General features: G+C 36.9%; 1 protein-coding gene across 1 annotated transcript in view; it reads right to left on the reverse strand.

Moving 5' to 3' along the window:
* Positions 1-23,761, reverse strand: part of LOC142338765 (uncharacterized) — an 84,795-nt gene that overhangs the window by 42,402 nt on the left and 18,632 nt on the right. The window lies entirely within an intron of this gene.

The following is a 23,761-nucleotide window of genomic DNA, read 5'->3' on the forward strand; positions in this document are numbered from 1 at the left end:
CATTTTAATTCGCACGACGAAATATTAAAGAAAAAACATTTGATGAAAGCCACCATCTACCTGATACTCACCAAATGGAATTGCTGCTATTTCTCCTCTAAACTAAAATATACGCAAAAATGTAGAATTTTTCTCTACAAATTTCATTGTAGTCAGATTTTTACAACCAAAAGGGTGATGAACAACCAAAAGTCTGAGCAGTGAGCAATTAAAATCTTGCAATTTTGTTTTGTTTTAAAATGCTGGTGACGGCTCCTCTCCCACTTATAAAAAACACTTCACAACACTCATCGGCATCTGTTTGGACGTTACATTTTGCAGCTACATTTTGCGAACTGAATTATCTGCTATATCGTAGATTAGCGCTGCTTTCTTTTATACTGAATAAATCCCAAAACTAATTGTGCAGCTTTGATGAGCAATGTGCTTCGCTCATTGGGCTAAAGGTTTTTTTTATGTAAAGGAATCACAACTTGCTCGAAATGGGTCAATATCTCAAATTATAATTCATAGCTATTGCAAAAAATCCACTATGTCCAGTTCTAAGAAGGTGTCCTAACCACTTCTCAGGGCAATCAACTTTGATCTCCTATCTGTTATTAGTATGAGACAATTTTTGCCAAAAATCGAAGTTGAGAAAACAGCAATTTGTGAGATCCTAACTTGATTATTCAAAAAACTTAAGATTATCGAAATTTGGGGAACTGTTTTTTATTACGCAGCAAGTCTCAATTTGTTGTCAACAATTTTCGGATTTTCCAACATACCTTTGATACTTTCGCGTACTGTTCGTCGACAATTGATACCGATTCACATGCCATTTTTTCACTGATTGGTTGCAGACAAAGATGTGGACAGACAGTGACCAGAAAGCGAACACCAAATTATTTTTTCATCGTATATTTGACCTCCGGAGAAGCAGTTAATTTTTTAAAATTTAGTCAAATTTTCCATATCAACAACAGAATTTGATGCAAATCATTTTTTAAAAAAAAATGGCGACAAGAATTATTTGATAACCTAAACTTTATATACGCTACAAAACCATATTACTTATAGTGCAGTAGTTTCAACTCTAAGTTAATTTCACTTTATTGTTGATAATCACGTAATAAAGAAACTAACTGAAAAAACTTGCGAACAAAATATGTATATCTATTTGGCTTCGATTTGAAGGCTGCATTAAATTTGTTCTCTCATTCTTTTCTGACTACATTACTTTCTTTAGTTTGCCCATAACTGTTTTTCTTTAAGTTAAACTCAGCTTCCGCTTTGCACCATTGTTTGAGATCGCTATTGCATTGTTCTGTTTTAATTTTACGGTAGAAATTTTCACGATTAGTCTGAAAAAAAATTTGTTTTAACATCTGGTGATTGAATTACACTACCACAACCTTAGATGGGGTATTACTCAACAAACAAAAAAATGAGGCTCCCGCTGACCCAGAGAAAGATCCTCTCTCTGCCTCCCTCTCTCTCTGTCTTTGTTTTTTGTTAAAGGAAACAATTGATTTATTTGCACCCTTCAGTGTACACAGGACACCACTTCTGAAGAACATGTGGATTAAAGATTAACAACTAAGAAACAATGAAGTGGAGCAAAGTAAAGGAGCACAATTCCTAGCGTAGATGGAACAAGTTTACGTGTTAGCTGAAACCAGCATCGATAGTGAAGAGAAAATTTAACTACATTTTTTGCCGACGCATCTCAAGACACGATGGTTGTAAACAAAGAAAAGAGTACTCAGGTAAGTTCGCATTTATGTTGGGAAAATGCAGTGTGGCACCGATGGGACATCTTTATAAACCACGCTTAATCAGAACATTGAGATCGAAGAAACAGATTATCAATGAACACGAGATGAAGTGACACAGTTGCAGTTTCTGGTCGCATTCAGCTGTCGTACTACAATAAATACAAACCTCTCAGGGCAAAAAAACAAACTTTTGTGACCTACCAATTTGCTGAGATGATGAATAAAGCTGGGTGGCCTGACATAAGTGGCATTCACGACGCAGTTGGGTTCACCTTGTTGACGGGAACAAATCTGCATTGGTCTCAATTACTCAGGATGAAGAAAAAACTGAATATTCAGCCTTAACAATAGAGCAGCTTCCAGTCGTCTACTAATTACAATGGCATATGTGCAGCAAGCTTTGAACAAAACGGTGCCGCCGAATAAATTGATAGTATTTAAATTGACAGGAAACAGAAGGACAAGAATCTATAAGCTATAACAGCAAAAATATTTTGCTGAAAAGTTGAAGTCTCTGAAAACTAAAAGGGAAAGAAAGAAGCAGCAATACTTTTTACAATTATCACCACTAATCGACAAAAGGTGAGTTATTTCTGAAAGCACAGAATGAACAAAAAATAGTTGTGTTTCAATGCTCAACATGAGATTTTGATTCAATTGAAACATCAATTTGCCGAACTATTCTAGCGCAACAATCCCGAAGCAATTATCCTGAGGGAACTGAAAATATCCGAAACTTTGTACAACATTAGTTCTGGAGCGTTAACGTTAGAAAAGCCTTGCATTCAATAAGGAAATACGTATCAGGTGCTGAAGGGGCCGAGTACAATCTGTAGCTCCAGTAATAGTCGCGCAACCTACGGAAAAATCGTTGCATCGGGAGTTTTTGAAGTTTTTGGAGTAGCCTGCTTTGGTTACTCTGGCGTAAAACTTGGGCGCAGAAATGAAACCAATGTATTTGTTCGTAAAACTGTAAAAAAGTTTGAGCCGTGAATACAAACATAGTTCAAAAACTGACACTGTCATTTGATTTTAAGCTATTATCTTGTTCATAGCCCAAAAGCTGTTAAAAGAGGACAACTGGATGATCGTTTTTGCTGTGGAGGTAGAATTCAAAGAAGGTTGCCGCATGGAAAAAAAAGTATACGGAAGAACATTTAGTGCAAAAAGGGATCAAACAAAGTTTCAATCCACTCTTGGCACCCCACTTAGAGGAAATTTGGGACTGAATATCAAGATTTGGAAGCAAACAGTGTGTAAGGTGTTGAGGACCTATCATTTACGGGAAGTGTTGTTTCAACCATATTTTGACTTGTTGAGCCAACTTTGAATGCAAGGCATTTGATACCAGTCAGTTCTGATATGAAAGTTTTGGAATGCAATAACAAAAAATCACAAATTGGTGAGTGGCAGAACTGTTTATCTATTGTGATTAACGAAGAATTGAAAATTCTTTCGACTTACACAAGCTTACCACATTTTGATCTCGGATATCTTATTTTTAAAGACCGGCAGGAAAAGAAAACTGTCTCAGATAGAATTCTAAGCAAAATTGATCGGGGGGCGAAGGGAATGCCAAACAAGGATTTTAAAAAATTGGTCAAGTTACAAAAACCCTTGATTGAGGATTCTGACGGTGCATTTCAATCCGCACTGATTCTAATTGAAGAAATGAGCTGCTTTGAAGCTCAAGCTAATACTTCTAATAGCCTAAAATGTTTTTGCAAAGAAAAACAGTTCTGTTGATGCCAAAGTTGAGCAAACGTAGGAAGAAGTATATAAAAACAATTATAAGGGGGGAGACCCATTTGTGTTTGTGTATCTAATACAAATGATGTCCTATATCTGCAGATAAAATGTGCGCTGTATTTACAAAAAACTATTTAAGCTGCTATTCAAATGAAATTATCCCAGCTTTTGGTGTTTCAGCTCGTGAGCGCAAAGAAAAAAACCGATGTAGGTTTGAGCAACTCTGCATAAAAAGTTCTCAGATACCTATCTTTGCCTTAGATTTTTGTCCCTATCGGATTGAACGGCTAAAATTGAGAAATCTTTTTTTTGTGTTATTGGTAGCAAACACATTTTAATTTGATATTGAAAACTAAAACTAGCCAAAAGATGGAAATTGTTTTTTAATTCAACGATGAAAAATAGCAGATATACAGTTATCAAAGCAAAATTGGAGAAAGATTTTTTGCGGACAGGTTTGGAACCACAAAATCTAGGCTATGTTACCTTTTTCCTATAATAAAATGGAGAGCAGCTCTTACCTGATTGCGCTGTAAAACTTTTGTGTACAAATCGGCAAAAAAAGCGATCAAGGAAAACGTAATTTAATCGAAATAATAAAGGAATTGGACACATAATTGGACATTCAAAAGACTTTTTCATGAAAAATGGGTTATGCCGCCCCCCATTCTAATTCATATATATGAAAAAATTTGTAACATAACAGTGTATAGTTTTGAGACTGTGATTGTATCCCTGTAAGCAAAACCTTTCTAGTTTTTGAAGAACTTTTTTAGGAGGCAGAAAGTTTGTATTCTGGGATTTTGTTTGCTACCAGCTACCACATATTTCATTTTTAGGTATGTCTTTCTTGTTTTCCACATGCAATGCTGTCCGTTAGTTTTATTTATGCTCTTAAAGAATAAAATCATCCAAAACAAATTCATTTTTGACATTAGGAAATTAATTGACGAATTTTCATTTAAAAGATGGCCTCCATTGAATTGTTAACGCTTTATTTTCCGTCAAAGAAAACAAAACTTTTTTGTAGTGGAAACAAATGTGCTAAATACGTGCTTGATTATAAACTCTTTTTCCCAAATTAGTGCAAATCTTAAATGTTATTAACCTTAGCAGCGAGCTCAGTCATTTTTCGATCGTTGCAACGAGGGAATGGAAATTAGAGGCAATTAATTGTCACATCAGCAGAGTTAACATAGGACAACAAGATCTTTCATTAACAATGCAATTATTATGACGTGAAATAGACTGGTGAAGCCGACTTGTTAATGCAATTTTGATGTTGCAGCAAAAATCGATGAAACTATTTTTGTAAAATGTTCAATGCATCCAACCGAGAACAATTAAAAATGTTGCTTTTGTAAAGTGGTGACCATTTTCAAGAAGTCAACCTTGGCCGAGGTCGCAAACGGAAACTGTTTTTGATCAGAGCGTCCGAGACCGAAAAAGCCTCTAATCAGCCTCAACGCCGCACGAAATTTTTACTGCATTTGAATCCGTTTCCCACCAGTCCCAATTGCGTCTAATTTTTCGTCTCTCTCATTACGAGCATCAAATTATCCTGTCCTTGAATCCGCCCAGACCATGTAAATTTGACCGCAAAAATAACACTTGTGCGGACTAGTGACTATGAGCACTGCTTGACTCTGCCTGGAACTACCTCATCGTGTGATGTTTCAAGCCAGACGTACATAAAATACTTCTGCTATCCCCCAATCTCGAGCAAACTTGAATTTGGGTTGACTCAATTGTAAAAAATTTTATTGAATTCTTCTCTCCGTTACTTCAATATGATTGCAACTCCTGATTTCATTCCGGGAAGATATATTTAAAACATCTTTTTTGATAATGATAAAAAAAGGTTTCGAATGGTTTGATACTTTCAAATTCCGCCTCTACAAATGAGAAAAATTAAACTACTTCCAAAGCTTTCTTCATTCTCTTAGTCATTATATCGTAAATTGACCGTAACAAATCGGCTTCCACCACTTCAAACAGGAAATTAATTGAAAATATGTCAACCGGAAAAAAATCGCATTCTGTAACAAATTGGCTGTGCCCATTTTTGTTCCGACCCCTCTTGAGGGTGGAGGAACTATATACTCAAACGGTTTTTTTTGTTCAGACAAATTTGACCGATCGTTATATTCATCGAACAGAGTTGTGAGTGGTATCATTAAAAAGCCCCTCCAGCGTACAATATGGAATTGAAAAGATTTTTTCGAATTTCAAAATTTACAGAGAGTTATCGAGGGTTTGAAGTTTTGTGAATAATAGACGGATTTCCGTTCTTTTTATTCACATTTTCCGGCATTTCGCCTAAAAAATTGTAAAAATTGTTAACCATAGTACTGCTGATTTTCTTTTTAAAGACAAAAAGTATTGTTGACTAATTCGATTAAATTTTTCTGGCCAAAAGTTTTGGCTAAATATTTCAAAGTTCAGCATTTTTCATCAAAAATTTCCCGAAATATGCTTCTTTAGTCCACTTTGATTAAATTTAACGGAAGTACACGCCCCAAAAACAACAAACCCAACCTTTGTAAACTACAAAGGGAGCTAGTTTCACTTCCATTTCTATTGAGAGTAGTCTAGAATCAAAATTTTGCCGTTTTTTGCTAACTTCACTCTATGATTATCAGAAACGCAGAATTTATTTGTGATCTTTTAACTAACAATATATCTAAATCTAAAGCATTCAAAACAATTGACTGTTCTAAATGGAAAAACAGCAAAAGCGGGACTGGTTTTGGTTCAATCTTGGACTGTTACAATCGAAGAAATAATTCCGATTCTATGAAGTCGGTCTATTTTTTTTTAAAAAAGTTCGAGCTTTTTTATGTTAATTAAAGAACAGAATAATTCACATCAAAGTTGATAGGTTCCAATGGCTTACTTAAGGGTTCCAAATTACTGTATCTATTTTCCTGTAGGTTTGCTCGTTTTGACTTTTAAAATTTTTTTTGCTTTTTAAAATAACAAGGGCCTATTGAACTTTGCCATTATTTTTCTTTTAATTTGGTGAACGAGTAGCTTAGTGTCAGCAAGGAAAGAATACTTATTTTTCCTCTTCCTTCTATCGGTGTAACGGCTGCTCTTCTATCAAAGTCAAGGAAAACTTTATACCGCCCAGTTCGTTTCAGCAGTTTCAAATCTGTCCGGATATTGTGTTTTTGCAGTTAACTTTTGTGAACTGTATTATCCGCTATACTGTAGATTACCGTTGCATTACTTGTTGCTCAATTGCACTTCATAACTAATTGAACAGTTTTGCTGTATAACAAACTTGTTTCTCTCAGAATAACAAACAATTCAAATTGAAACAATCAAAATTTTTGTTTCGTTTTTGTTAACAAAATTTTTGTTTCGTTTTGTTTACTATATTTGTTAAATCAAATATAGTAATTCTATTTCCAACAATTTGTTGCCTTGTAAATTGGCTGTACTTCTACAAAGTTTCAGCTTTCTGCTACAAAAATTACAGAAAGGGGGTGAGTTACTGTAACTATAACTGAACAAGAATAATATTTTCTAACTTTAATGTTAGCAAGTCTCTCTATTGGTTTCAGTAACCCCAATGTTGAACTAGAGAAGGCTTCGTTAAAACCAGTAAAAAAGTGATTTTATGCTTTGCACAAAGTTTCTCATACTTAGAAACTTCGTTCCTCAGAAAGAAAGTTTTGAGAATATCAAAGTTAATTCTCTTTTCAAAATTCAAAGTAAAGATAAAACTTTACAATCACTAATATAATCTACAGAATTAAGACACGATAACAAGTAACTTTTTGCTCAAAAAAGTGTGCTTCAATACGCACTGTATGTCAGTTTAAAATAACCAAAATTGCAAATTTCAACTGATTTTTGGTAGTTTTTAAGCTCCTTTTATACTGCTAGTCACGTGGATTTAGATGTTAAATTCAACTGTTGATTGGTTGTAGATAATAATGTCGACAGAATCTGAACTCTTTTCCATAACGTCACTTTTTTAGTGTAAAGTTGATGTCATGGGAAAATTGTTAACCACGTAGAAGTTTTGTCGGATATTCTGTATCAATAACAGGTTGATTCGCAATCCAATCGCAAAGAATCTGATGCAATACTGTTAAGTCGTAGTATTGTTTCGCTGCTGGTTAAGGTAGTTCGAGTTTGAGGTTTACTTCAGGTATGACAATTATCTACTAATAATAGTTGCTAAATATAAATGTTGAACAAAGTGAACAAATCTGTATGGCTTCGATAGAATGTAGCATTATATTTGGCTTGTCATGCTATTCTAGCTTTGAGGCTCGAAATGGCCTTGAAGCGCTATTCAATTAGATAATTGAGTTAGTAAGCTCAGCCGCCACATCGCCGGCCCTGTTTTCTATCGCGAAAACATCTTTTCCAGGTGGTACTGGGGCGAGCTTCACTACTGGTCTTTTGTACACTCCGTCGTTCGTTCGAACTATCGCTGATCGAATCACGCCGTCAGACCCATCGATGGTCTCCGTAACTAGATATAGGTTGTAATATCCACGCTTATCACTGTCTTCGATCAACCAAACGAGATCGCCTTCTTCAAGGTTTTCGTTCGACGTAGATCGCCATTTTTGCCGATTATTCAGAGTCGGCAGATATTCTTTCCGAAATCTGTCCCATATGAGATTTGCATATGCTTGAGTTTGTCGAAAGAGCTTTCGATGATCCACAAATTCTTCTGCGCTTGGTAGGTAGGGTAAGCAAACGTTCCTGTTGCCAAGCAAGAAGTGATTGGGGGTCAATGCTTCTAAGTCGTTAACGTCTGAACTGACTGGTGTCAAAGGTCTTGCGTTCAATGTCTGCTCAACAATACACATCTTTGCTGAGAGAACATCCTCGGTGACTGATCTGTTCCCCAACACTGCATTCATTGCTTTTTTGCAACTTCTCACAAACCGCTCCCATACTCCTCCAAAGTGAGGTGCTGCGGATGGGTTGAACTTCTATCTGATCCCTCGTTGAGCTAGAGGTTCTTCGATCCCTTCTTTGTTCCATGCTGGAACATACTCTGCAAACTCTATTTCAGCTCCAACAAAGTTTGTGGTGTTGTCACTGATGATCCTATTCGGTTTGCCTCTTCGAGCAATAAATCTCATTATTGCATTGAGACAACTATCTGTGTCTAACTTGGGTACCACTTCTATATGCACCGCTCTCATAGTTAGACAAGTAAACAGACAACACCATCGCTTCTCGTTTCTGCGCCATATCTTCACAATGAAAGGGCCAACGTAGTCAACTCCAACATTTGTAAAGGCTGTTGAAGCATCTAACCGCTCTTCGGGTAGATCTGCCATTACTGGTGCTATCGTTTGTGCTGCCTTTTCTGCAGTTAACACACTTGTTCTCGATTGATCTTAAGGCGTTCCCTTTGCCTAGTATCCACATCTTCTGCTGAACAATGTTCCTCACATGTTCAGTGCCTTCGTGTTGATTGTCTTTCTGCTCGTTTCGCAAGAATATTTCAACCGCATGATGTTTCCAATGTAGCAAAATTGGATGCTTTGCATTGAAGTCCAAATGACTTTTGCCTATTCTGCCTTTGGCTCGAACAAGTCCTTCTTCATCTCGGAAGGTGAGAATTGTAGGATTTTGCTTTTTTTGGAATTTCTTTTTCAGCTTTGAGAGATTTCATCTCTTCACCAAATTGTTCTTGCTGTAGTAACTTGAAGATTGTTGTTTTTGCTTTTTCTCTTTCTTCAATGCTGACTACGAGTGTCGCTGATTTGTGTTTGTTCAATGCTCTATGTACGTATGCTACTGTGTTCACTAGTCTGTTAAAGTTACTGAAACGTTCCCCCTGAAAACAGCTTTCTCTTCTTCAGCCTGTATCATGACCTGTATCATGAAGGCTGATGAGGGTAAATTCTCTTCATCTGATGCAAAGATTAGGTTCACTTGCTCTGGCCACTCGCTTTCTGGTCGCTTCAACCAAACCGGCCAAGTGGGCCACTCACTTCTCTTGAGTTCTTCAATGTCGATTGCTCTGGTGCCAATGTCCGCTGGGTTGTTGATACCGCGCACATGTTTCCACTGCGAAACATCGGTTGTATCTAGTATCTCAACCACTCGATTGGCCACAAACAATTGTTGCCTACGATGGGAACTGTGTATCCACTGCAATACCGTAGTTGAGTCTGACCAAAAACTGCAACTATTTATCTTCATTCCATGTTCCTTGACTATCTGCTCTTTCAACCTCACTGCCATGACTGCCGCTTGCAATTCCAATAGCGGTACTGAAAGATGCCTCATCGGTGCCACTCTGCATTTTCCAATAACAAATGCTAAGTCAGCTGAGTATTCTTTTGGTTGTGAACGTAGATAGGCCACTGCACACATCGTGTCTTCAGATGCGTCAGCTAACACAAGAAGTTCGGTATTTTCCCTCTCTCTGTTGAAGTACCTTCTATCGCTGCTTGTTTCAGCCACTATTGGAAAGTGTTCTTTTCATCTCAGCAATTCTGCTTCGTCACCCGGCTCCACTTCGTTGTCCCAATGTTGCCCATTCTTAGTTCATATGCCTTTCAGAATTCGTCTCATTTGAACACTGAACGGAGCAAACAACCCGATCGGGTCGAATACTGAAGATACTAATGACAAAATCTTCCTCTGGTTTATAGGTGCTTCAACTTTTTTGTTTGTACCCGCTTTGTTTGTCTGCACGCTTGAAGACTATCATCAGTAACGGTCCATCGTAGTCCTAGCACTGAGGATCCCTCCGTATTGGGTTCAACTTCGACTTGCTTCGTGTTGCTGATTGATTTCAGCTCTTCCGGGATTGATTCTGTAACTGCATCATTGTTGCTTACCAACTTCTTCAGTTCAAATCCATGTTGTGAGGGAAGAAGTTGTAGTTGATTGAAGACTTCAATCGCTTCTTCTGGGGTTTCCATGTAGAAGTTGTTTTGTATTGCCTTTGCTGCAATCGGATACTCTTCTTCGTTGTCCAGTCGCACTCGCTTGAGAGCATAGTTTCCGCAAGTTGAAGAACTCTTAGCACCAACTTCATGACGCTGATATTCGTATATCTGAACAGGTTCGTTAGTTCTTGGACGCCATAAGAACCTCACGCAACTTCTATCCTGTTCGGGAACTTGCACTTGTAGAATCATCGACTCGATGTCAGCTGTTAGGGCTATTGGCCCTTCAAAGAATCTGAATTTTGTTCCAATCAAGCCATGTAGCAGATCAGGTCCTGCTAGTAGCTTTCCATTTAGGCATACTTCTTTGTAATTTGAGGCAGCATTGCAAACACGTCTTACTTTGCCAGGATTGTTCGGGTTTAGCACTGGATGGTGTGGTCTTTTCCGAAGGTGCCCTTCACTTCGGACTTGTCCAATATGTTTACAAATCCCCTTTCTACGTCTGTATCTATTGACTGTTGATACAAACTCTTCAAGTTTCGGTCCCTTCGGAATCTTCGCTCCAGTGAGTAAAGCTGACCCAGGGCTGAGCTGTAGTTGTTCGATAGGTTTGGCTCTGTTTCACTCCACAGCATTCCCACTTCGTACCGCTCGCCTGTAAACTTCGTCGTACTCTCTAGCATCTTCTGTGCCTGCAGTTCCTTCTTTTCTTCAGCCTGTATCATGACCTGTATCATGAAGGCTGATGAGGGTATATTCTCTTCATCTGATGCAAGGATTAGGTTCACTTGCTCTGGCCACTCGCTTTCTGGTCGCTTCAACCAAACCAGCCAAGTGGGCCACTCACTTCTCTTGAGTTCTTCAACGTCGATTGCTCTGGTGCCAATGTCCGCTGGGTTGTTGATCCCGCTCACATGTTTCCACTGTGAAACATCGGTTGTATCTAGTATCTCAACCACTCGATTGGCCACAAACAATTGTTGCCTACGATGGAAACTGTGTATCCACTGCAATACCGTAGTTGAGTCTGACCAAAAACTGCAACTTGTTATCTTCATTCCATGTTCCTTGACTATCTGCTCTTTCAACCTCACTGCCATGACTGCCACTTGCAATTCCAATCGCGGTACTGAAAGATACCTCATCGGTGCCACTCTGCATTTTCCAATAACAAATGCTAAGTCAGCTGAGTATTCTTTTGGTTGTGAACGTAGATAGGCCACTGCACACATCGTGTCTTCAGATGCGTCAGCTTACACAAGAAGTTCGATTTTTTCCCTCTCTCTGTTGAAGTACCTTCTATCGCTGCTTGTTTCAGCCACTATTGGAAAGTGTTCTTTTCATCTCAGCAATTCTGCTTCGTCACCCAGCTCCACTTCGTTGTCCCAATGTTGCCCATTCTTAGTCCATATGCCTTTCAGAAGTCGTCTCATGTGAACACTGAACGGAGCAAACAATCCGATCGGGTCGAATACTGAAGATACTAATGACATAATCTTCTTCTGTGTTATAGGTGCTTCAACTTCTTTGTTTGTACCCGCTTTGTTTGTCTGCACGCTTGAAGACTATCATCAGTAACGGTCCATCGTAGTCCTAGCACGGAGGATCCCTCCGTATTGGGTTCCACTTCGACTTGCTTCGTGTTGCTGATTGATTTCAGCTCTTCCGGGATTGATTCTGTAACTGCATCATTGTTGCTTATCCACTTCTTCAGTTCAAATCCATGTTGTGAGGGAAGACGTTGTAGTTGATTGAAGACTTCAATCGCTTCTTCTGGGGTTTCTACTGATTTGATGAAATCGTCCATGTAGAAGTTGTTTTGTATTGCCTTTGCTGCAATCGGATACTCTTCTTCGTTGTCCAGTCCCACTCGCTTGAGAGCATAGTTTGCGCAAGTTGAAGAACTCTTAGCACCAACTTCATGACGCTGATATTCGTATATCTGAACAGGTTCGTTAGTTCTTGGACGCCATAAGAACCTCACGCAACTTCTATCCTGTTCGGGAACTTGCACTTGTAGAATCATCGACTCGATGTCAGCTGTTAGGGCTATTGGCCCTTCAAGGAATCTGAGTTTTGTTCCAATCAAGCCATGTAGCAGATCAGGTCCTGCTAGTAACTTTCCATTTAGGCATACTTCTTTGTAATTTGAGGCAGCATTGCAAACACGTCTTACTTTGCCAGGATTGTTCGGGTTTAGCACTGGATGGTGTGGTCTTTTCCGAAGGTGCCCTTCACTTCGGACTTGTCCAATATGTTTACAAATCCCCTTTCTACGTCTGTATCTATTGACTGTTGATACAAACTCTTCAAGTTTCGGTCCCTTCGGAATCTTCGCTCCAGTGAGTAAAGCTGACCCAGGGCTGAGCTGTAGTTGTTCGATAGGTTTGGCTCTGGTTCACTCCACAGCATTCCCACTTCGTACCGCTCGCCTGTAAACTTCGTCGTACTCTCTAGCATCTTCTGTGCCTGCAGTTTCTTCTTTGACTGACTGACGACGTTGATTTTGGAAGCATAGGTTTCTATGTCCCACCAGGTTTGGATATTCTCAGCCACTTTCACATCTTCAGTGAAGGCGGAATGACAAACATTTTGTCTTCTTTTGACCGCCATGGGTCCACTGACTACCCATCTTGGCTCTGTTAGAACGGCGAAAGGTTCACCTCGTGTTCCTGTCTTGTAGTCCAATGGGCGTTGTAGCTCATAAGCATCTTGACCAAGGATGATGCCAACTTCCATCAAGTTGAAGCTTTTGTTGGGTAGAACACTCAAGTGATTGAAGCTTTGCTTCGGCTTGTGGTAGTTGTAATTTGTGTTTCTCAAGGAGATTGATGGGTGTGCAAACGCTTCGATTGAATGCATTTTTGAATGTAGTCCCTTTATTTTGAGAGGAAGCTTTTCCGTCTTCAGATCCTTTGTTCCATGTATGCCAGCTATGTTGAGCGTCAACTCGGTGCCTTGGGCTCGTAACTTCTCTTGCACATTTTGGTCGATGAATGAAACCGTTGATCCACTATCGAGAAAAGCATATGTGCTCAGCCTGTTGCCACAGCTCTGTATTGAGACAGGAACTATTCGAAGAAAGCTAGTAACTTCGTTACTCTGGTTGATTGTTGCTGCGCTTACGTTGACTTCGTGATTGCCTTCGTGCACTTGGTTTTCTGAGTGTAGCAATCAGTTGTGGTTCTTGATGCATCCATTGATGCCGCACGCATTGACTTTACAATCTTTGATTGCATGTCTTTTGCCCAGACATCCGTAACATAAGCGTTGCTTTCTCATTGCTGCGTACCGATCATTCACACTCATGTTCCGGAAAAGTGGACAGTTCCATATTTTATGAGTGCCATCAGCTAGCGGACAGTGACTATTTTCCGTTTGCTTCGTTTCTTTCACGTTCGAACTTGCACTGAAGTTCGTTTGTCTCTATTTGTGCTTGTTCGGTCTTCTTCTCTTCGCTCTCCCTTGAAAGTTGAAAACCCTTCGTGCTAGAATGCTATCTTAGATAGCCACTTTTCAAACATAATCAGATCAGGCCAATCTTCATCTTTATCATCAACATAGAACCACCACTTCTCCTTGAGAACTTGAGGTAGTTTATCTACTGCCATATACAGTATCGAGCTTGATTGCAGATCACCAATCTGCTCGTACTCTTTGACCACAATCACAAAGTTCAAAACAATAACTGAGAAACTGATCAGACCTGTTGAGTCGTGAGGTTTCACCTGACTTGCTATGCGAAGACTCTCCAGTTGCATCAATGATCACATGAGGCCTTCCAAATTTCCTCTCCAGAATGCTCCATGCAGCACCATAGAACTGTCCAGAAAAGCCCATTCCAGAGATTGCTGACCTTGCCTTGCCTTTCAGTAGAGTCTTCAGATAGCTCATCTTCTCTGAGTCTGGTATTGGTCGTTGATCCACTGTAGCAATGAACATACTAGACCACTCCGGCCACTCGAGGGGGTTTCCATCAAAGTTGTTCAACTTCTGCTTTGGTAGGCTACCACTTCCTGAATAGCCAGGGTTGTATCGTAGACCAGCTCTGGGGGAAACCTCTCGGTTTTCAACACTTGAGGATTGGTCTCGTTAATTGCGGTATCGTGAGAAGTGACTATGACTGCTTATTTCATGGGTTACTTCGAAGCGAGCTGTTGATCGTTCTGGTGTTAGAAGGTTGTCGATCCTGCTGGCCCAGTCTGAGACATCTCTCTTTTTTGCGGTCCAGTTGAATGGAAATTTGTCTCGAGCAGCAGTTGATTGGGAACGACCATCATCGTTCTCTAATGCTGTTCTCTTCACTTTGCGCTCTAGCTCGCGCTCTTCCTCCAGTAGTTGGTGCTTGGTTTCCAGTTCCTTCATTTGCATTTCCAGCTCTAGCCTCCTCCGCTCGAACCGTGCTTCTTTCAGTCGCATCTTGGTTTTGAATTCGATATCAAATTTCTTTATCCTTTCCTCGCGCCTTCGCTTTGCTGAAGATGATTCCGAAACATTCTCCGTCTGTTGGCCACTTGCTGTTGCTTCATTTTGCACTGTTTGAGCAACTGGGTTGTCCGTTGGGTAGTTGTTATTGATGTCACTGTCGTTCACTGTTTGGATTGCTTTGCTTTGCTTTGCATTCATTTCTGGTTGCGTGCCTTTGTTTATATATGCAAGCCAATGATAGTCCAAACTTGATTTGCACTTCCTTGCTTCTTTCAGATGTTCTTCATCGAAATTTGCTTGGGAGGGCACAAGCGTGTTTCGACATTGAAGTTGCTTGGGTATTTCTTTCTCTAGGGGTGGAAAATCTGTTGATAGAGGACCTTTAATTTGTTGGGTAGATCTGAATCTTCAATTGTTTTGTAGCCAAGCCTTCTTTTAGTGTTAACTTCTTCCACTAACTCTTGAAGCTTCTTATCGTACCTCTGAGTTGTTGATTGGAGCTCCTCTCTGCTGGTTGTGCTTGAATTGCCTAGTTGCGGTTTGCTTTCTTTGTTCCTTTTAAGCGAGGTCAACTATTCAACTTGTTTTGTGAATTGCACTCGCACCCTTCGCTCTGCCTCACTGGCGTTGCGCTGTTGAATCGTTTGAATTTCATTTGGGGGGGGGGTGCCTTTGGCAGTCTCTTCATCAGATTGGAAAGCAGTTTGGTTTCTACTGTCCGGGTCGGCGGACCAAATGTAACGGCTGCTCTCCTATCAAAATCAAGGAAAACTTTACACCGCCCAGTTCGTTTCAGCGGTTTCAAATCTGTCCGGATATTGTGTTTTTGCAGTTTACTTTTGTGAACTGTATTATCCGCTATACTGTAGATTACCGTTGCATTACTTGTTGCTCAATTGCACTTCATAACTAATTAAGTAGCATTAAGTTTGGCTTGTCATGCTATTCTAGCTTTGAGGCTTGAAATGGCTTTGAAGCGCTATTCAATTTGGTAATTGAGTTAGTAAGCTCAGCCGCCACAATCGGATAACGTTTTAATGTTTTATGCGGTTTCACGCTTTAATTTGTGGTTTTCTCGCTTTGATAGTACTAGATTTCACATTTTTTTTTTATTTTCAGGCATTGGCCCATCTTTAACGCTTTTTTCTCGTTTTGTCAGTTTATCACATTATTGACAGTTCACATATTACATTTTTGGCGTTCAAAATCAGGCACAATTGAACAAATAAAAGTCGTGAAAGGCATAGATCATGGTCTTCACGGCTTCAACACCCCTTTCTCGAAGATTTTAGTTGAATTTTTTCAGGTTGTTTTTAACTGTCGTTTTTACTTTGTCTTCTTAGTGGAATGAAACTGCCGGGTTAATGACAGGTCTCATTGGCATTTCATGATGGAACGAAGGAGCTCTTATTCTCATTTTAGTATAAAGCTGGTGGCTTTCATGACTCTGAAAACAAATGTTTTCAAAAATCAAGAAAAACGCTTTTTACGTTGTTTAACTTCGCATTTTTCTTTTTTTATGTATTTGTTACTTAGTCTCGTTAAATACAGGTAACATTTGACTTTATTGTTGTCGGAGGAAGATTTAGGAGTACAAAATCTATTAGATTCTTTAAAGAAATCGTTATGATTTTATTGGTTTCGACACGGGTTTTTTGAATAAAAAGTAAGCTAATTTTTGACTTTTTGTCTATATTTAACGTTCTTTTGGTACAGATAAGCCCTATTCTGAAACAGCTCTCCTAAGCGCTTCCTTTGGATGGATAGCTGAACTTTTTTTATTTCTTTCTGTAGCTATTGGCTTTCATGACTTTGAAAATAAATGTTTTCGAAAAAAAAACAAAAATATTTAAAAAAAATTGGCCTTTCTCTCTTTTCAGGTCTACTTGTTACCAATTTTCAATAATGACAAAGCTTATATCACATTTTGTGTGTTCGAGGAAGGCTCAATTGAAAATTTTAGGAGGGACTAAATATGGCTTTACGGCTTCGACAGAGTTTTCTCCCAATTTTTTTTGTTGTTTCTAGTTGTTGTTCTTTTTGCAACCGCATTTTGATTAATGACAGGTGTAAATGCCATCATATAAATGCGTATGTGATCTTGAACATATTGGATGTTTTCATTTACCATCTAATTGTTTTCCTTACTTTGAAATGAATTGATTTTAAAAGTATAAGCCAATTTTTTCTATCTTTGCTGTTTTTTGTTCTTCTTTGTCTAATTGTTAGCAAGCCTTTTTATAGAGTGGTCCCATATCTTTTCCAGTGCAATGCAAATTTTTTCTTTAGTTTCAGTTTTATCCGACGCTACTTTGTGCTTGTTAGTAAGTTTTTTTCAAAGTGGACAAAAAGTTTTAGATGTAATTATGTTTGTTGTTATCGTTGTTTGATTTTGTTGATAGTCTTAACTTGCTTTCTTAATAATGACTATCTCATCAGTCTAACGGGGAATTTTATACTACACTGAGCTATTTGCGTTGGGGGCAATTTCTGTTTGTACATATTTTTTTGAAATTTAATTGAATTTTTGGGGTTTTCTATCTGCTCCTCATTTGGTGGACATTTATGCCAAAAATGTGGATAAGCGGTGCGGGAACTTTATGTGCGAACGCACATTACCGAGCCTCCTTGTCGTTTTGGGGCTTTAAAATCTCAATTAACGGCTGAACTTAGCGAGAAAACTACAAACCTTAACATCGTTAAAGAGAGCAAATTGACTGATTATTGCAATAAGAGAACTCGCAAAATTTATGGTTCTAATTCGCCATAACCACAACAGAGAGAAATCATACAATTTTAAAGAAAGAACGAAAATGCAGATGATTGAGCGCCATAGATGCAAAAAGAAAACGCCGGTTTGAAAGACAACAACAGCTTTTTTGTTCACAGTTAACAAAAATTTGATTTCAGGCAATGGTCCAAAATGTTATCAACAATTCAAGATTGTAGTTAAAGTTCTTTCTGGTACATCACAGCGTGAGGATGGAAAAGATTGAAATGATTCGTTTTGCTTAATGTATTAAGTATTCAAACTCTAATGGGTTCACCTTTGAAACCTCTATCATACTGCTTTCTTCAATAAATAGGAGAACTGCACTTGAAATAAACATTTTTTAACACCGAAACTTCTAATTGCTTAAATGAAGTTTTTCAAACTAAAATTTGCCGCTTTTTGATCATTGCGTAGTTTTTTGAGATGTCTTGACTCCATAAACTGTAGATCTGTTGTTATTTATACTGGGCACATCTGTACAAAAAGCCTTCTGAAATCAAAGTAGAATTCGAACAGTGAGAGATTCACATTTTTAATGGAATTTGCAGATATTCGGAAAACTTCAAGAAAAAAACAAAGTAGTATCTACTTCTAGAATATAAAATTAATAATTTTCGAAACTCTCAATTTTTGATTCATATGTTACAGATTATTTAAACAGGCATTTATTAACCCTATGAGTATTAATTTTACCGATTCTAAAATTTAGAGTTGAAATTGGGAAAAATCAAATAAAAACTTCAAAAACTTGATATAGATTAGCAGCGACTATTTTGGCAAGAAAAATGCATTAAAAAATTGAGCATAGCATCGGCAAAATTTTTGAAATCAAAAGTGTTCATGAAATTATTAATTACATACCAGTCCATCATATTGGCGACGTCACAGTAAACGGTGTAAAAGAGAACAGAAAATATCTGCTGAAAAATTAAAACTCAAATCGGCTTTATGTGTCTATATTAAGCACAAAGAAATAGAGGAACATCAAATAATTAGAGGAAACAGCGGCAAAAGTGCTCAAAAACGCAGTTTTATTTCAGAGATTCAATACAGACGCATTTGTGAATTATTGATAGATTGAGTAGGTTGAGACTAGCAAAAAGTTGATCTGTTCGATTTATTGTCACATAAAATGGCGTACGTTATGTGAAAAGTGACATTTTAAGAGCCTTTTTTATACAACTTGATGTCATGTACTTGTTTCATTTCCTATTTTTTGAGGAAGGGGAGGGGGTTTGAGTTCAGGGATAAACAAAACAAAAAAAGTTTGCTGCAAGAGGCTAAAAATTGCTCCTGATTCCAGAAAAGACTAACTTCTGTTCACATAATTTATATTTTGATGCCATTAATTAATCGAACGTAGCTAAAATATTTTATTTGAGAACATTATTGGAGGTAGATTATTATGTTTTGTCGTAATCTTCAGAAAAAAAACTGAAAAAACTACCACTTGCATGACCTTTAAAAATTTTCTCATAACGGAGGTACAATATTTCGTGGTTTATATAGGCCGAATTTTGCTAGCATTGCCCATTTAATGCTTTTTGTTAATGTCTACGCATTTTTAGTTATCACTCAAGTATCTCAAATAGATAAATTAACAGCACAATAACTTTTACTTGTCAATCTTTATCTGAAAACTTTATCTAATGTCACTTACTCGATATGCACAATTTCCATTAACTGATGCTAAAATTTCTTAATCTCTAAAACAGACATTCATTTTTTACTGGCAAAGAGTAACCCCTGTTAAACACCACCTCATAATAAAGGGCCTCCAAAACAACACCTTACAGATAACCTTCAAATTGATCAGCAGCTTCTAGTTATACGAACCCAGGCGCACTTTAATGAAAAACACTATTTGAATTTTGGTTTAAACTGTAAATAGCTCTAATATTATAATTAGATAAATGAACAGTTTTTGCTAGTGTGATTTGTTTATAATTTCTCCACAGCAAAAACAAGCGCATCGAAGTGTTTTCAACAATAACTTCGTAGTTCAAATATACGTCTTCAAGAGAGTTTTAGGAGGGAGGAAGGAAGTTTTAGGAGTTTTAGGAGGGAAGAGGGATGTTGGGGGGAACAAATAAATAAAAACACAAGAATCAATATACACGAGAAGAACTGAAAATGTTCGGTAGGACACAACAGCAGGTGACAGTATAAAGCTTAGGAGTTATGAAATTTGCGTCATTGCATAAGCTGAATATTCGTCCTGCTAATATCTCAAGCTTGAAATTTCAAACTTTCAATTAAAAGTTTGTGTGAGAATTTGTTATTTCATTATTTTTCGAATAAGTGGAAATGGCACCAGCTGTGCTGCGCACAGGAAGTGTTCCAACCTATTAAATAACCCTTTTTTCGAGCTTTGAGAGAAAAGGAGACAAAAACAATGACTAACAAAAAAGTTATAGCCTATCAGTTCACAACTATTGTCAAAAAGTGAAAACAAAAAACTACTCCACAACATTGCAAAAAAAGCATGGATGACTAATTTTGAACATTAAGCCTCCTCGGAAAATTTAGATAATCAAAATGCAACATTAAAAAATTTTTCTTGAAATGTAAAATTCGTTTAACTAAGTTTACTTTCGTAGGAAGAGAACTGCTAAAAAATTATGTCTCAGTTTTTTTAGCTATTCATCTAAACTGCTTTTTGAAGCTCAATACAAGTCAACAAATGATTCAGAAACCTAAAAGAATCCCAAATCTTTCTGTTAGTTCTTTTTTCTGTTAGTCTTCGAAAACCAATTGTGATTTCGAGTCAGCAATCAAATGCTGTACTCCAGTACTAAGCAGTAATTCAGTAATTAAACTAGCTTGGAGCAATCGATTGATGTTTATAACTTTATCAACGTTAGAAATTATGATTTGAACTTTATTAAATTGAAATTCTTGAAAAGATGAGAAAATTAAATTTCTCGTTATGAAAGTTTTTGTTTCCCCTTTTCAGATGAATGGAGATCCCATAATGTTTTGCTTGTTAGGAAGCAGCTTTTACTAAACACTAAACTTTCGAAGAGAAAGTTTATTTTAAAACTACTTTTCAGTTCAGCTGAACAAATAATTGAAAATGTGTGCTATGCTAATGGATGTAAGAAATCCATGCTCCTTACGCAATCAGAAAACGTTTTCCCCTTATAATGTTTTTTTTCTGTTATATGCGCTCTACTTGATTAAAATTGATACTTCGAACGTTGGAAAAAGTACTCCTTTTTCGCAACATTGAACTTAAGATTCCTTATGCTTTACTATGTTTCCTGCCATTTTAGATTTTTTTCTCTTGAATCTGCTTTGTACTGAAGTTACTTGTGTTTAGATTCTTTGAGAGATAAATTTTATTCTTTCTCTTGAGTAGATTTATGCACATAAACATACACGAAGCGTGTCTCAAAGTGTCTTCATGCAGTTGAAAGAGATAAAAACAACACCTCGAGCATCGATTGAGTTGCTAAGGAGTTTTTCAATGGGATGGCTTTTGTCTTTCGTGAAAACATCAATCTGGACCTCACAAAAACGCAAAGTATCGATAATTAACTACCACTCATCTAAATTACAGATTGGCACAAAACCTATTAGAGTGGAATCGATTATTACTTTTGTTATTTAACTGAACAAGAAAGAACCATCTGAAAAGTTTGTTTTTATAAAATGAAAATTTTATAGCTAAAACTACAGAGACCATTACTGTCAACTGGTTAACAGAAATAGTATCGTTTTTCTTATTTCATTTTTAAGATATTTAGACATATCAAAATAGAGGTATCAAACACGAGCAAATAAATTTTGTACGACAAATACTATTTTCGCATGATAAAGATTGTAATGTCCATTAACTGAAAGACAGGCAAACACAGCGCAATCACAATCGAGACATTTCATTTCTATTTAAAATCAATTGAATTGTAATATGAGTTGAATCAAAGCCACTGCATGAAAGTTTTACAAGGTTTCCTATATTGTGAGTATCGATATAAGATCGCTCATTTGGAAAACAAAGTTGTTCCTTTAGGATTTAAAAATAGAACAAGTAATAATGATTTTAGAGAGCACTTCAGAGAAAGTTTAATATAAAAGTTCAGCTGAACAAATAATTGAAACTGGGTGATATACCATTGGATGTATATAATCCATACTCATTACGCAATCAGAAAAAAATTTTCCCCTTAAAATTGATTTTTATCTGTTATATGCTCTCTATCTCATTAAAATTGATACTTCCAACGATGAAAAAACAACTCTTTTTTCGCATTATTGATCTTAAGATCTTTTATTTTTTTCATTTTTTAAGATGAATACATATATCAAAATAAAGGTATCAAACACAAGCAAATAAGTTTTAAACGACGAATACCATTTCCAGTCGAACAAAAAGTATAATGTCCATTAACTAATCAAAGGAGAACGCGGCGCTTATTTGTCTAAAAAATTACCCAGTTTTCCACAAACTAATGAAATGAAACCTAAAGAAAGAAAAAGAGTGAATATGTGTTGAATTAAAGCCACTGCAAAAAAGTTTTACAAAGTTTCCTAATTTGTGAGTATTGATATATGATCGCTCATTCGGAGAACAAACTTGTTCATTTAGGCTTTAAAAATACAACAAGAAAAAATAAATTTACTTCAGAAAACACAGCAGAGCTTGAGGAACAACTCTCAACAAACCTAAATTCAGATCGTACGCATAGAGAACAAATTAAAGGTCGAGTTTTGGAATTTACTGCGCAAAACAATAATTTTCTGATGCCAAACATAAATTCAGTTCAGTTTTTGAGTCCTTTATTGGAACAAAAGAAAAACGAAAAATGAAAGAATGTTGTAAAATTGTTTTTTTTTTAGATTACAATTTAATGGTGTTTCAAATAGTTCACTTTTTCATTTTTGACCAATTTCCATAAATAATATCTAATTATGCTATTAGTTCGAATGACTGTTATAGCTCAAATTTCAGAAATTCTCCAGGGTCGTTTTCAATGAATAGAAATTTCTGGTTTTTTGATTCTCATTGATTCAACATAATCAAAAAGCTAAAAATAAACTTACAATCTTCTATGTTACTTCCTAATTTGCATCAATTTGTACACATTATAATAACATAATTCTTAGGAAAACTTTAGGGTAGTATTACCATTCTTAAAGAGAATTTTTCTTAAATCCAATTCTGGAATTATCTGTTTTTTTCCTCTGAATTTAGACTGGGCAGACCGAAAAATTCCACTGGATTTGACTGGTCATACTGTTGAAGAATTATACTTATAGAAGACTTATTCTGAACTGTTTTAATTGCGACATACTGGTTTTGTAATGGTTTGGTACTGAATTACACAGCGTGGTGACTCATTTGAGTTTTTCAATCCACTTCGTTCAAAACAAGGACTTGAGTCAAAAGATTCAAGTCATCTGTACATCAGAGAAACTGGAAAAAATAGAACAATTGTTTATGCGTGCTAATAAACAGCTTCCTAGGAGCTTTTGAATCAGAAAGCGTTCTTTTTTGATGTAAATTTAGTTATTCAGTTTTTTATATCAAATTCCCAACAAATAGCACTTTTGATGAAAGCGAACAGTTATTTACTATTATCGTTACTGTTCTTTAAAAAGTCAACTGATGAGGTACAATTAACACAAATATGTATAGAGGAAGGCATTCAGTTATAAATGAAGAACTCGATACTGCTGTTGTATTTCACTAATGAGGTTCAATCAACTTTTCAGATCAGGCAGCTAACTATTTTCCTTTTTCAATCCGGTCAAAATTTCATCGTTTAAATGAACAGGAACTAAAGGTACGACAAAAAAGATTGCTAAAAACTGTCGGCAGAAAAACTGAAATCTCGTACTTATAATGCGTATTCATTCAATTTTGCAAAAATAAATCAGTGCAAAAGTCATGGAAAAAATGTAGAACAAATTTTTGATATTTTTGAATATCGTGAAATAAAAACTTAAGGAAAGGAAAGCCTCCATAAATTAAAGAATAGTAATATAAGTACTGGTGCGTTAACGCTGCTGGTTAAAATTTCCTCGACTTTGTATTCTTGAATGCCGTGTGCGTCCAAACAGGGTCTGAGTCATAGTCGAGGACAAACTTAAGCATCAACCGGGGTAGAAACATCTAATTAGTACAATAAGTGAGGTTTCGGGTTTTTCTTATTTTCCATTCAACG

Source organism: Convolutriloba macropyga, chromosome 1 (genome assembly GCF_964194025.1).
Source record: "Convolutriloba macropyga chromosome 1, txConMacr16.3, whole genome shotgun sequence".
Lineage (NCBI taxonomy): Eukaryota > Metazoa > Xenacoelomorpha > Acoela > Convolutidae > Convolutriloba > Convolutriloba macropyga.